Consider the following 13,522-nt stretch of genomic DNA (forward strand, 5'->3'; position numbering starts at 1 on the left):
TTTAATTAATCGTGGCATTTAATCGGAATAATTAATTAGGCGCTTTCCACGCTCAACTGCAAAAGTCGATATTAGCTCGTAGTTAAGCCGCGCGCGCGCTCGCTGGTTCTGGTAAGCCTTGGTGGCAGGCAGCTGGCTCGGAAACTGTGCCTGCTATGCGCCAGGAATACGAGCGCGGTAAGTCGTTTACCGTTACCGTTAATCGATGTCTCCGAGCATTACGTTTTACTCTTACTAATCCTCAACGAAAGTCCACGAAGAGCCGGCGGTATGCAAGGCGATATAAACGCTCGACCGTGTCGGCAATTACGGGTCCGCGTCTTTTACCGCCGAGTCAGTATTTCACGTTTCAAGAACCGCCGCACACCGCACCGGTCGCACCAACGTGTGTTACAGAGAGATGCAGTTATTGCTCGCGGACGAGCAAGGATCTATGTCACATCGGGGCAGGCTTCGAGAAAAGAGACTTCGAGGTTTTGGGCGGCTGTAAATTACACCGGCACGGCGCGGCGCGGCGCGGCGACCTCGAAGCGGATAACACGGGTCCGCACTTCGCAGTTCGCGCGGCTGTCTTTTATAGCACGGCATAAAAGATATATTTCGCTATCGTGGCAAAAATATCCGAAAATATTATAGTATATTCCGTAGAAAATTCAATATGTAAGTCGAAAGCTTTGAGGCCTTGCTCGAAAATATATTTCGATTGTCGTCGTGGTAGAATGGAAAGAGCGTGATCGATATTATCCGCGGAAAATCTTAAACGAGACGCTTATTCTTTGATAATCTGATATAACGTTCACTAAAACAAGATATAAGATAGTGTGAATAGAGAAAAGTTATCTATCTAACTTTGATATAAATTAATCTTGTGTACATATTTATGTAATTCTAAAGTGATAAACAAATAAGTTTGAGTTGTCAAATCGTACCAGTACAATTAAAAAACCTCGTAATGGTATGATTTAAGAAACATGGATAAATAAAAAATATTAATTTAATTGTAACAATAATTGTAATACGTATATGAAATAATGAGTGTAAAATATTCTACAATAAATCTCTTATAAAAACATACTGCAGAATAAAACCGCATAGATGATTATAAGATATGTAGATTGATGAAAAATTAATCAATAAAAATTATTAATTGTACGTTAATTAAACAATCGTGTATATTTCTGTTAGATTTTTATTGTCTTTTGGCCCCTCCTCCCCCAATTCTACATCAAATGCACAGTATATATTACTTTTCGATTTGATATAAACTGACCGAAAGACAATAGAAATCTTGTAGAAATATTCATAATTGAACGGTCAACATAAAAAAAACTACGACGAGGTTGAAGATTACAAAGATATCGAGGAAAACTCGACAGCGACCGTGTGTATTGATACCAAATCGACGTCGATTCGACAAATTATAATTATTTCTGGCCGCGTACGACGCCTCGGCGCACAGTTGTGTTACGCGTGGTAATACCTTGCTATCATTCGCGCCGCGGCGAACTTACACTCAAGCGAAGAAGCACGCAGCGACGCGAGCCCGGATCCGCCCCGCGTATCCGTAACATTACCTCTCGCAACACGATCGCGACAAGTGTCGGGAGGAAACACGATAATTCTCCGCGGACACTCGGCGATTATAGGAGCGCGCGGTTAATTAACTCCCGCGATTAATGCCTCGCGAGCGTATCGGAGCGACGGGCGGTCGTTTATCGAGATAGTTTATTTTCCCAGGATTTAGTCGTTACAAATGGTAATCGAGGCGACAGACGCGATGACGGGAATTGCGAATTATCGTTCCATCGCGATATTTAACGACGCTTGCTCCGCGAACGTGCGTATCTTGAGATCTTTCCGTCGATTTTGGCGATAAAATTTATCCATTTTTCAATTCGAAGCGTAGGACGGCGCGCGCGCCTTTGGAGGTGATCAAATTAACATTTATTTTCGCTGAAATCGAAGTAATTTGAAGAACGGAAAGTCACGGCGTTTTGGCTGTTTAATATATTTCCTATATTTTGCGCAAAAATTAGTGCGGCGTGTATCGCGTAAACGGAATTTCAATCGCATATTTTCGGACGAGCCAATGCGTTTAATTTGACTCGCGTGGTATCAGCGTGACGTAGGCACTACCCCCCCATTCCCCCAAACTCGGCGATCAGCCGATCACTCACACTCACACTGACGACACGTCCGCGTCGCCGGTCCGGAGCGGATCGACTCCGAGTTGTGATGCGTTTAATTAGTAAGTGTTAATTACAGCAAGCCTCGCATCTTGACGTACAACCGCGTGGCGAAAGCTTGAGGCTCGTATATCGATGACATGACTTTGGATCGCGTGTTTCGCAAGAAATCCATCCGATAGAAATCCCGTCGAGCGCGAGCGCGAGCGCGAGCGCGAGCAATGGCCATTGGCCATTGGCCCTGTCGATCGCATTTTCGCAGATGTCGCGATCCGACGTTTTCGGATATCAAAAGTCTTGTATATTACTCACATATATGTTGGAATGCGGAGCCTCGTGGAGGTGATGCTCGCTCCTGAAACGCGATCGTGCGTCGTTTGATAGCCGACGGTCGCGGCCAACGGTTACGGCGTCGGCGGCGTCGCGGCAAGTGTCGCGTGAAGTTGGCGATCTTTCGCGTCGTTCTTCGGGACTCATCTGCCGCACTGACCTCGCCCGACTTCGTGGTTAACGCGGATCGTAGCTTTCGTACCGATGTGTTGTGATTGTCGTTCCTCAATCCTCGTTAACTTCCCGTCGTCGTAACGTAATAAGGTGCGCGTCGTGCACGGTCAACATCGGGAGTGCCGTATACTCAAGGTGCCGCGCGCGATCGTCGTACCGAGATGATTACCGCGACCGTAATTAGTCGTGTTTTCGCGAGTGAATGAGTGAGTGCGCGTCGTAAAAGAGCAGTAACGAGGGAGCGAGAGAGGAGGAGGTGGCCTGGGAGGCATCGGGCAACGGCGGAGCAACCACGGGGTAAGTAGTACGTTATATTAATAAATTAAATGTTAGAATTAAATAATATAATAAATAGTAATAACAATAAGCAATAAGTGATAATAAATTAATTAAATATTATTAAATGTTTTCCTCGTAAAATTTAGTTTATTCCCGATTTATTTGAATCGTTTATTTATACGAGAATTTGAGAAGACTTTTATTAGTGGAATTTTATAAAAGTCTACACTCGGGAGATAGAGATTTTTATATAATTGTTTCATTAATAATCTCTGTTTAAGAAAGACAAACAAGAACTCAATGCGTGTGTAGTTTAACTATTTTTTGAAACATTAATTATTGTGAACGCTGTTATAATTGTGGATTTTATTGTGTTTTACAGATCGACGTTAAAAGCTCCGCTGCTGCGCGTCGTGTGTCGGTGAGTGACAAATTATTTTTAATCTGAAGTAATGGATCTCTCTGTGAAAACAACATTATTGATATAGATCCATTGCTTTTTAAAATGGATGGGCTACGCTAACTTAATGTCAATATTTTTAATCCTGGAAAATACGTGCAGCCATCGATTTCTTGTGTATATAACGACAAATATACACTTATAAGGTACATAAAATAAAACTTGATATATTACTCTACCACACAGCACCGTTTATTGATATATTTTGGTGTATGGTTGGTATATGTTTCAGTCGTCTGTACAAAATAAATATGCAAACGCGTGTAAAAAACAATGATAGAAAGTCTTACGCTAATACGCTTTTAACCAAGCGCTTTATGTATCTGCAACAATTTCAGAAAATATCAAAACATCCGGGAAAATATAAAATATCAATAATGTTATCTGGGCAGTTTTTTATTAAGTACTGGTATTGTAACTTATTAAATTTGTATGGCTTGTAAATAGCGAAAATATAGTAAAATATAAAAAATAAACGTAAAGAAACTAAAGTAATGATAGTTTTAGAATAAATATAAATCTTTTATTCTTCTTCTTCATGATGTTTTTTGATTTCATAGACAATAAAGATCAGAAAAAGGTGTTTATGTTTATTATATGTAAAAAATAAATTAATATCTTTCGATCGCGGTAGGAAAATATTATTAATATGTCAGAGTGTTTTTTTTTATTTTCTCTTTTTTCCACTTGCCGAATAATTCCTAAATAAAATTTTAATTTAGATCTACACATTAGGCTGCCCTACATCTCTCTCCTTCCAGGATTAAATATTATACAAATTGAAAGAAAACAATCAGAGATTTTGTTTTAATCCATACGTTACTAGCTGGAAGAACTATAAAAATAAAAAACAATAAATAAAAGAGAAATATATTTCACAATTGTGTAGCATATTCCAACTCCTTTATGTAGTGAACCGATGCGTAAACGGGTGGGGACCGTATAATCAGACTTGTAATGTGTTAATTTTACTCCGAATTGTTTCGTAGCCTGTCCATCTGTGTTTATTGATGAATTGACTTGAAAGGTAAATGACTTATAAACGGTCCCACATAATCCTAGAGTCCTAGACGCTCTTAAGCGACTCTAGGCGTACAGGGACTGTTCTTTTAAGAGACACACGACCACACGTTTCGTGCGTCCAACTTTCGATTTCTTTCGCATCCTACAATAGTTTTGAAAGTAAAAGGAAAATCACGGACGCAACCCTATCTAATGCGAGCGTGGCGCGTGACGTTTTACCGCTAATTTGGAGAAAGTACACCAGACATAATAGTCGTCATTATCGACGCTGAATGGACACTCTGCCGGCGTATGTTCTTACATGCACCACGCGCGTCTTATACATTGCTTTATATTAATCGACTGCGGATTAACAGTTCGCGGGCTTCGGATCAAAGTACATTAGTTGTACTTAATCCCATAATCATTAATTCTCAAAAAATTTATATAAGCGAAATTATACATATATAAATTGTATTAATTATTCTAGAAGTGTCTCTTCATAAGAATTAATTAAGATTAATTGCAATTTTATTTATTTTCTGTTCCTGTTTTAAATGTTCCTGAAGGGTACATTTAAAAAATCAGAAAATTAGTAAAATTTTAGTATGTTTACAAGATTTACGATATTTACAAAAATTTATTTCTAATAGAGATACTTAAAAACACTACAAAATTTTTTTTATATTTGAATGACAAAGCAACATTCGTAAATTTTTCTTGCTCATATGAAATGTTAAACATATAATGAAATTTCAATCCTTTTATGTCAATTAGCCATTTAACTTGATGAAAGAATTTCTCACATATAAATTAAATACGAAATTCAAGTTGTGTATTCATATAACGCGATTAGTCTAATAGAAGGATGTACCCGACACGATGTCGGATATGAAGCAATGGAAAGGATATGTATATCGATGATACACATGCTTGTTGACTCCCGTTTCTTAGACGTAACGTTAATATGGAACTTCCTTCAGCCTTATACACATGCTCGGTGATTATGGCGGTAGTGAAAGTACCGGGGGAAAGATGAGGACGCACGATGCGACGATTCGTTAGTGCGTTAATAACTCGCGAGCATCGTGTAATTGGAATGCATTAATAAACGTGAATTCCAGTGAAAACGCCGGTGCATGGGGAAGCGTGCATCAATTTTTTGTACCCTCCTCGTTGCTACTACGGCATACTTTCAATCACGCGCGCGCGCGCGCGAAGCAGCGGTAAAACTTTATTGCGGAGACCTTGCCGTCTCGCATATTTGAAAATTTTGTCGAGTCGCCGAATGATTTTTTTCATCCGAGAGAAAGCACCTCGTATACTTGGTGAAACCTTTCGACCACGCGCGGAACGACACAACGTCGCAATTCTCCTTCATCCTTATTTTCACGTTTTGTGTGTCATATCACTGTCCGTTTCGTATGGCGGCGCGATTATTTAGTGACACAGAATCCGCGAATCTCATCATTGTGTCACGGCCCGCGATTGTCACCAAGTCCCCAAGTATTCCTAGTCCTTAGTTCCGATATGACTAATTGCAATTAAAAAGCGAAAGTTTCTACACAATTCGGCGAGCGAATTGTAGACAAAGTATAAATTTCAGAAATTTATTTTAGATTTCTTTATATATCTCTATGTATATACTTTTTTTTAGATAAATCAATCACGTCGAAGAGTATTCAAGATATAAAAAAATTATACGCTATTAATTAAATGATAATATTTTCTCATGGTAGAAAAAAAATGAAGTAATATATAAAACATTGCGCATTGCTTGTATAAAATCTGTTTTATGTCTCGTAGACGCATATTTCAAGTCGAAGAATTACGTCGTAAGAATGTCGCACATGCGTTTAAAGGGGGTCATCGTCGAAAAGCGTGTTATCTACGATCTGTGATCTATCTCGTGTCATCTACCTAGACCTCACATATTTTCTTGCGCGTTGACGTAGCCGCTCTTCCCGCATTTAGATACACGTCGTCGAGTGTATCGAGATCGAGGCCGATGGAAAAGTCGACGGATCTCTCTTAAGAAGGTCGATGGGTGAACGCCATGGACTTGGGAGTAAAGAAAGAACGAAAGAGAGGAATTAATCGCATATGAGAGTAACGAGAGCCACGAGCGCACCGGCGATATGCATCGCGTGTGTACCTATATTTCGTGTATAAAACGTGCGCGCGCGCGCGCGCTCACGGGCGCATGAATACGCGCACCTGTCTGTACAGTGCACCTGTCTACGGTGCGCCGGGAGACATCGACAGTTGATATGATGATCGGCAAGATTAGATCCTGAGGCGCGCGCGCGCGCGTGCGCGTGCGATCCGTCTGTTTTGTCACGATTTAGAAATCTCGCGTCGCCATTTAGAGCAGCTTGCCCGCGTGTCGTATCCGTAAAATTGATGGCACTACCGCGGTGACTACTGGAAAGGGCGTTTCCGACGACCGGTCTCGCATCCTAATAGCGATGAAAGCACCTGACCGTCTGTCCGTGTGTAGCTCGCTATTACGCCATGACTGCACGGCCCCCCGGCCGTGGTGTTGGCTCTCGCGGATTTCCTCGACTGTACCCAAAACATCGTGGCTCACGCCACGTCGTCCACGTCCCTCCGTCCACTCCCCGTGAGAGAATCTCGCTTTACGAGCGGGCTACTTGCGCAGACAAGCGTAATTTCATTATTCGCGCTCTGCTCATTAGTCGCGGAAATAGTCGGACGAGCGCGATTACATCGGCTCTCTAGATTCGTTCGAATTGCGGGCGCACGGCTACACGCTTCTGTTATAACATTATAACATTTACAACCGAGAAGAGGACAGAGGAGACCGGACGTTCAGAATCAGTATCTCGCGTAGGTGCGTGGGACGCGTCGTATGAAAAACGTACTGTTAAAACATTAAGAAAAAAAGAACCGCGCAGCTTTTCTGGAAGAAACGTCGAAACAATAGCGCATAATGATAGTGTAGATTTCCTGCGAAATACCAATGCGATCGTTCACTGTCCATGGGCCGATGGCAGCGGCCGATCCCAATCTCTGATCGTGATCGCTTGCTACAGGGGATAAAAGTGACCTACTTTAACACCTCGTGTGTGTATCGTCGCGAGTGGCCGCGGCAACGCCGACGGATATGATTTCTCGTGGCAATAGGGTGTCCCGTGTTATATCTTGAGGAAATTTTGTCTGGTTATATTTTGTTTTATTTTACAACGCATTGAGTTGTGCAAAATTTTTATGCGATTTATTCGTTCCACGATACATTCTTTCATTCCTTATAATTGCAGCAATTGGTTTATTATGTACAGCATACGTTTATAACATTTAGTGTTATGAGAATAATATTAGGTTAATTTATCACACATATTTTTATTTATATTAATACATAGATATATCCAATATCTTAATGAACACAATATGCTTGGAAAAGCATTAAAAATTTTTCTCATGCTTTACAATAGTAAATATATTATTTCAAAATTTTCAATACGTATAATATAATAATACGAAATAATAGTATAATTATATATAACGATAATTTTTTGTGTAAAATGCACAAAACGTTGCAATTATTTTGTTTCTAAATTCTCTTGATAATATAATTGAATTGAAAATTACAATTGTAAGAAATCTTTTCTACGATTAAATAAGAAATGTAGATCTGAGTTTAATGGCAGATAAATGCTACATTAAGGCTGCTGCAGGTAAAATTTTGCGGCAAAGGCGAGGCAAATATCGAACCACCTAGAAATCGACTTTCGATCGACACACATTTCTCCAGTGCTGCTTATATATTTCGGAGATTTTAATCAAGGGTACGCTAATTATTTTCCGCATTTCGAATCCCGCGCCTTGAAATCAGTAGAAAATTCTACCGGCACAACGTACGCGTTTCCCAGATAAAACGTTTTTGCCAGATATTCCCGTTATAAATATTTTCTGAGTTTGTTGACTCTTAATATGCGATATGTTACTAAATGATATTTCCAGAAACGTGAGTAACGTCAAATTAGGATCTCGCAAATAATCATTAAAATAACCAACCCAGGTTCTGGCGTTCCGATCTTTTAATTAGCCGCGTCGTGCCGTCGAAAGAACCGTCTATTAAAATTAATGAAATGCGCTGCTATTTCTCGGTGATCGCAGTGGTAAATGTTTCCGGCCACTAAATTTTATTGCGCTCGATTTTCGTCGGGACAGAGTGGACCACCTCGAAACCGCGTTAACGAGTCGAGTTGCGCGATTGACATACATTTGTACCTTCGCGAGCATTTTACTCACCAATTAAACAGCTCGTTCGTTATCTGTCGAAAAATTAATTATCTACAATGTATAATTACACGAAAAGAAAGCTGTATACATATAAATTATGTGAAATTTTATTACAAAATCGCAAAAATTCTTATAGGAAAGAATATCTTGATTTTAATAGCATTATATCATCAAATTAGCTCTTTTGTAAACAGAACTCATTAACTTTGCGTAATATATATATTTTTTTAATTTTGAAAATAATGCAGTCGTGAAACTTGAAGATAAAATATTTGGTGTAAAGTATATTTAATTTTCGCAAAAGTCTATTAGGATATTTCTGTTAAGAAACTTTTTCTTCAATATTATTAAAAATTAACACAGTATGTTATATATTGTTACTTTAAGAATTGAAAATTATTTTCTAATTTCTTATCTTCCTGTTTTGATCAAGTAAGTATCAGAATACTTACTTGTTGCATGCATGCGCGATTTAATTGATGCTTCGGTGAAGCTTCGCCCAATCATCAGGGAGAGGGATTAATGGAACTGAGCGTTTAGCTTCTTTTGTGGAATTAGCACGGTGTAAAGCATCGACCTTTATGCATCGTTGTGCATCGTTAATGAAGAGCTTTCACGGAAGTTCCTTCCTTCGGTAACGCGCGTTAATTCCAATTTATTTATAATTACAATCGTAAAAAATTATAACCGCCATAAAGGAAAGCTTTATAGCATCGTTACATATTACACGCGACGATGCAACTAACAACGTAATGCTAACGTGGCAAATATCTGTGATGGGGTTTCCCCTCTCGTTTTCCATTATCCGCAAGTTGCTTTACAATTGCTTAGCGCGGAGATTCGTGTACCTGTCATTAATTCGGCATGGGAGAAACGGTACGTGTGGAAAGAAAGGAACAGAGATAGTCGCAGACCTACTGCTATAATAGCTTAGTACGCTGTGAAGATATCTATTGACGCAACAATGACAGTAAACGCTGCATTGTATGTCACGTTCATGGGCTTTAGGTCAAGCACACGCTGTAGACGGGTAAGACCGCGAGATAAGTAAATATATTTCGATATCTCTCGTTCAACATCGGGCTTATCAGACCCCATTCTTTTCTCGATCGCGTTATACGCGAACACCATGGACAAGTCTAAAATAGGCCGTTCAATCTCACAGGCAGAAAAGCGAGGCAACTGTACAAAAGCAATCAAGTCATCATCACGATTACATATCGTGAATTAGCTTCATCTCGTGAAAACGATAGCAATAACGTTTCGTCATTAGCGAATAACAGCAGCAGAAAGATTTCTCATAATCTGCATTCTTTCATTCCGCAGTCCGAGTGTACGTTAACGGCTTGTTAATTGACAAGCTTTCGCGCTCGCGTTTCGAGAAAGCGCATACAAATGGCACATTGTGATGTCCCATTTCATTTCCGAGACTTTCCGAGACTTTCCGAGACGATTATGCGGTTATCCCTTGATTTTTGGGTCGGGCGATATAGAGGACAAATCTTTTATGGCCCAGGGACCGTGACGGCGAAACGCTCTAACGGACTCGCTGCGAGGAGAGAGACCCAAATCCATCGCGAACAAAAGCGGTTCTAATTTGTTCCGAACCGACACGCTTGTAGTTTGAAACTAGAGCGAAATAGCAATGCGCAAGTGAATGCTTCTGCGAACCAGTAATCATAGCGCGAAACAATTGATCAAGTTTCGTTTCTAATGACACTAATCCGTCCGTGACTTTCAACGAAAACGAAATCAGGATAGTCTATTTTTAGGATTAAAATCTCGACAGCTTACAAAACAGAAATTTAAGATAATCTTTTTAGCATAATATGAAGATTTGTAAGCCATTGCGTAAGCTACTTCTTCTGTATTCTAATGTAAATGAGTCCCACTGATAATAATTGAAGCACTATTACTTGCTGAGACTCTCTACGGTTTTGTGATTTTATTTATACATATATCGGTACAACAACGAAAATGACGGAAATCTTTATAATTTTTAAATCGATTATTTTAAAAGAATAATAATATAATGTAAGAATAATTGAAAATTCTAAAATAAGTAAATCTCTCTCTCTCTCTTTTCCTTCTGGAGTTTAACCGAAGCCGATACTTACGTCGGGATTTCAATCGGAAAATGAGAAGACTAGGACACCTACGACGTGTTGAGTCGACATAAGATGGAACGTGTGTTTAGGAGGCGCGCGACTAATCAGTGAAAGTGGCGCGTTCGATCACGGCAAGTGTGGTTACGGTTATTTTAAGAAGGAATCAGCTTGACCCAATTCACACGGGGGATTCCGCCGCGGAACACGGCGGACTAATCGCCGGCGAGCGTTCACCAGATTGACTAATGCAAGCCGCGAAAATCGCCAGTGCATTCATTACGGGTTCTTCTAAGTGGATTACGTTTCTTTCGCCTTCCTTTAGAGTGGCACACTTTGCGCCAATTGATAACTATTTTATTAAGAATCGCGAATCTGCAAAGAGGACGAGGCCAATTTATATTCTTCCCTCTGTCTCTTCTACTTTCCCTTACTATATCCCAGACAAGTATCTCAAAGACGTATCTTTCAGGAATATTCCAAAGATACCCAAACTACGTCGCAACTCTTTACACGGTTCTTTTAGACTTCTGTGTTATGTAAGATGACATTTGTGAAAAGTACAATGCAGAGTCCAATGAAAAAAGATTCATAAAAAGACCTAAGTTTGTGAAAAATAACACTACCTATTGTAGTACCAAAGTAATTTACCTATTTCTATTTATACTTCAGAGAAAATTAATAAGGAAATATATCGAGTTTCACTAATTAATAAATAATATATAAATATGTTTTTATTTAACTTAATCGATTTTTAAGACTAAAGAACTTGAAAATCACTTTTCAACGAGAGTGTTTCCTTTTTGGTCTATAAGAAAATTTTAACAAAACAGCTTCTGCAGGTAGAAAAAGAGACAAACGTAATGAGAGGTATTTACACCTGGCGAATATAGGGATATCTATATTCAAAACTGCTCGATCGCATGATATTGAGACTTTCTAATAACATTAACCTCCGGCTATTGATTATATTGTTTTCGATCTAGCGCGCTCGCCTACTTCTGGAAGCAGCGATAATTCTTGTATTAGCAGTCGTGTATCGATCGTTACGATCGATCATCCATTCCGGAGACTAATTTCATCCGCGAGGATGCAAGTGTATTAACGCTTAAAATTGCTTTCGCGTCAGGCGCGGTGAGACTTTCTATCGATACCGCGAAATTAAAACTTTCTAATGTTTTAACACGTTTCATCGGATCATCGAATCATTGCGTGATTCACTGCATATGATCGCGAGTTATTTTATGATAAAACTTTTACCTTATATCACAAACGAGCAATTTATCAGTCACTTCCGAGTGTCAAGGTAAAGAAATATGTAGTAATCTCCGTCAGTTCTAATATTTTATAATAATACGTTGCCTCCGCCTAGTTTATTGCTTCATCGTTTTAAAATAAAATAGTTATTTATTAGTCATCATTAAGTATAAATATGTGTATGTGCACACGCAATATATTTACTATAATATATTTACATACATATATACATATTTGTGTGTGTGTATGATAAATCTGCTCTAAAATCCGAATTGCTGTCACATTACCATACAAGTCATTCATTCGAATTTTAATCTGCTCCGACATCTGTCAGCTCCAAATTCCCAATGACGCTCACGAAGCACCGAATACATCTCGACTCTTTCTCTATACGCAACCGGATTTGGGATACCCAGTATCTCGATGAAAAAAAATCGACTCACCAATTTCGAAGCTAGTCGTTCCTCACAGTGCCCCACCGCATGTACCGTAAGACATTCAGTCGATCGTCATACCCGGCCCATCTCTCCCGTGGATCGTTGTTACGAATACGAGACCGCATTCACACATTCGAATCTGACGGTCTGGGAATCGAAGACGCGAGCGCGAGCGGTGCACATTGCACGATCTCGATCAAACGCGGACGCGATATCTGGCCGCGACCGTTAAACACATGGATCACGAAATGAAGAAGGCTTTAGCGTTTTAAGGGAGAGAGAAATCGAGCCGGTGACCGTCTCGCCGTGATGTCCAATGTCGTCCCGCTCGTTCCCCGGGAAGCAACAGCAACGCGATCAATCGTGGTATCCTCATTCACAGTCGTCGAATCTCTCACGTTTTCGTGATTGACACTTGACTTCACGTCATTCCTGATCCCTTCGTTTTTTTTTTGTTTTCGTACTTCTTTTCGAAACGCAACTCTCGATCGCGATCGCGCGGCGGAGGAGACGCGCGACGTTCGTGACCGAGGTCCTCGCGCACTTGGTGTTCCCCGTACTCGGCGTGCACGCGGTTCGACTACCGGTCGCGCTTTGAGGATCGCCTCATTGCGTCCAGCGTGGACGAGGAAGCCGAGAAAGAGGTAGTAGGGAGCCCAGCCTCGTGCCAACCGCCACTGCAACAACCACGTGTCGTCTCCCGCCAGGATCCCCGTGAGATGGATCCCCCGGCATGGCCGCGTCGGATGCGATTGGATACGACCGAGAATCGCGCGGTACCGTGGGGGAGAAACTATGCGTTTTTCATGCACTTTTCCGTAACGCTAACAAATTTTCCGTGACAGCCGTGGCGAGTGAAGTGTCTTCTGAAGACACCGTAGCGACGGAATTTTAAATCGTGCCTAACGTTAAGTACGAATTTTGACATTCGCGGAAACCGGTCGATCGCGCCGCGGTATCTTCATTCGTAACGGTATTGTCCGACTCGAATTGATCAGATAATGGTATAAATTCAAGTTTCGTAAG

General features: G+C 40.4%; 1 protein-coding gene across 1 annotated transcript in view; it reads right to left on the reverse strand.

Moving 5' to 3' along the window:
• The window catches only part of LOC112461163 (serine proteinase stubble-like), a 31,006-nt gene extending 18,172 nt beyond the window's left edge, over positions 1-12,834 (reverse strand). Inside the window, exon 1 of the mRNA XM_025026306.1 lies at positions 12,503-12,834. The gene's annotated coding sequence lies outside the window, so the exon portion shown is untranslated. The remainder of the gene's footprint in view (positions 1-12,502) is intronic.
• Between the last annotated feature and the right edge of the window lie 688 nt (positions 12,835-13,522).

Source organism: Temnothorax curvispinosus, unplaced genomic scaffold (assembly GCF_003070985.1).
Source record: "Temnothorax curvispinosus isolate PA1 unplaced genomic scaffold, ASM307098v1 QBEX01011098.1, whole genome shotgun sequence".
NCBI classification, from domain to species: domain Eukaryota; kingdom Metazoa; phylum Arthropoda; class Insecta; order Hymenoptera; family Formicidae; genus Temnothorax; species Temnothorax curvispinosus.